This window comes from Arachis stenosperma, chromosome 6, assembly GCF_014773155.1.
Source record: "Arachis stenosperma cultivar V10309 chromosome 6, arast.V10309.gnm1.PFL2, whole genome shotgun sequence".
Classification (NCBI taxonomy): domain Eukaryota; kingdom Viridiplantae; phylum Streptophyta; class Magnoliopsida; order Fabales; family Fabaceae; genus Arachis; species Arachis stenosperma.
The window spans coordinates 33,642,166-33,644,488 of NC_080382.1; the positions used below are offsets into that span (position 1 = coordinate 33,642,166).

The 2,323-nt window shown below is 42.5% G+C and overlaps 1 non-coding gene across 1 annotated transcript; it reads left to right on the plus strand.

The window, feature by feature from the left end:
• The first annotated feature begins 2,015 nt into the window (after positions 1 to 2,015).
• Positions 2,016 to 2,123, plus strand: LOC130937932 (small nucleolar RNA R71). Its single transcript, XR_009069122.1, has one exon. It is a non-coding gene; the product is annotated as a small nucleolar RNA R71 (small nucleolar RNA).
• Positions 2,124 to 2,323: the final 200 nt, after the last annotated feature.

The window sequence follows — 2,323 nt, forward strand, 5'->3', positions numbered from 1 at the left end:
TTAACGCCAGCTTCTTGCCCTTTTCTGGCGTTTAACGCCAGTCTGGTGCCCCTTTCTGGCGTTAAACGCCCAGAATAGTGCCAGACTGGGCGTTAAACGCCCAACTGCTATCCTCACTGGCGTTTAAAGGCCAGCAAGTTCTCCTCCAGGGTGTGCTGTTTTTCTTTCTGTTTTTGCTTTTTCAATTGATTTTGTGACTTCTCATGATCATCAACCTACAGAAAACATAATATAACAAAGAAAGATAAATAAAATATAACATTGGGTTGCCTCCCAACAAGCGCTTCTTTAATGTCAGTAGCTTGACAGAGGGCTCTCATGGAGCCTCATAGATACTCAGAGCAATGTTGGAACCTCCCAACACCAAACTTAGAGTTTGAATGTGGGGGTTCAACACCAAACTTAGAGTTTGGTTGTGGCCTCCCAACACCAAACTTAGAGTTTGACTGTAGGGGCTCTGTTTGACTCTGTTTTGAGAGAAGCTCTTCATGCTTCCTCTCCATGGTGACATAGGGATATCCTTGAGCCTTAAACACAAAGGATTCTTCATTCACTTGAATGATCAATTCTCCTCTGTCCACATCAATCACAGCCTTTGCTGTGGCTAGGAAGGGTCTCCCAAGGATGATGGATTCATCCATGCACTTCCCAGTCTCTAGGACTATGAAATCAGCAGGGATGTAATGGTCTTCAATCTTCACCAAAACATCCTCTACAAGTCCATAAGCTTGTTTCTTTGAATTGTCTGCCATCTCTAGTGAGATTCTTGCAGCTTGTACCTCAAAGATCCCTAGCTTCTCCATTACAGAGAGAGGCATGAGGTTTACACTTGACCCTAAGTCACACAGAGCCTTCTTGAAGGTCATAGTGCCTATGGTACAAGGTATTGAAAACTTCCCAGGATCTTGTCTCTTTTGAGGTAATCTCTGCCTAGACAAGTCCTCCAATTCTTTGGTGAGCAAAGGAGGTTTGTTCTCCCAAGTCTCATTACCAAATAACTTGTCATTTAGCTTTATGATTGCTCCAAGGTATTTAGCAACTTGCTCTTCAGTGACATACTCATCCTCTTTAGAGGAAGAATACTCATCAGAGCTCATGAATGGCAGAAGTAAATCCAACGGAACCTCTATGGTCTCAGTGTGAGCCTCAGATTCCCATGGTTCCTCATTAGGGAACTCATTGGAGGCCAGTGGACGTCCATTGAGGTCTTCCTCAGTGGCGTTCACTGCCTCTTCATCCTCTCCAAGTTTGGCCATGTTGATGGCCTTGCACTCTCCTTTTGGATTTTCTTCTGTATTGCTTGGAAGGGTACGAGGAGGGAGTTCAGTAATTTTCTTGCTCAGCTGTCCCACTTGTGCCTCCAAATTTCTAATGGAGGATCTTGTTTCAGTCATGAAACTTTGAGTGGTTTTGATTAGATCAGAGACCATGGTTACTAAGTCAGAGTGGTTTTGCTTAGAATTCTCTGTCTGTTGCTGAGAAGATGATGTAAAAGGCTTGCCATTGCTAAACCTGTTTCTTCCACCATTGTTGTTGTTGAAACCTTGTTGAGGTTTCTGTTGATCCTTCCATGAGAAATTTGGGTGATTTCTCCATGAAGAATTATAGGTGTTTCCATAGGGTTCTCCCATGTAATTAACCTCTTCCATTGAAGGGTTCTCAGGATCATAAGCTTCTTCTTCAGATGAAGCATCCTTAGTACTGTTTGGTGCATTTTGCATTCCAGACAGACTTTGAGAAATCAAATTGACTTGTTGAGTCAATATTTTATTCTGTTCCAGTATGGCATTCAGAGTATCAATCTCAAAAACTCCTTTCTTCTGACTTGTCCCATTGTTCACAGGATTCCTTTCAGAAGTGTACATGAATTGGTTATTTGCAACCATTTCAATGAGTTCTTGAGCTTCTGTAGGCGTCTTCTTCAGATGAAGAGATCCTCCAGCAGAGCTATCCAAAGACATCTTGGACAGTTCAGACAGACCATCATAGAAAATACCTATGATGCTCCATTCAGAAAGCATGTCAGAAGGACATTTTCTGATCAATTGTTTGTATCTTTCCCAAGCTTCATAGAGGGATTCTCCTTCCTTCTGTCTGAAGGTTTGGACTTCCACTCTAAGCTTACTCAATTTTTGAGGTGGAAAGAACTTTGCCAAGAAGGCATTGACTAGCTTTTCCCAAGAGTTCAGGCTGTCTTTAGGTTGTAAGTCCAACCATATTCTAGCTCTGTCTCTTACAGCAAAAGGGAATAGCATAAGTCTGTAGACCTCAGGGTCAACCCCATTGGTCTTGACAGTGTCACAGATTTGCAAGAATTCAGCTA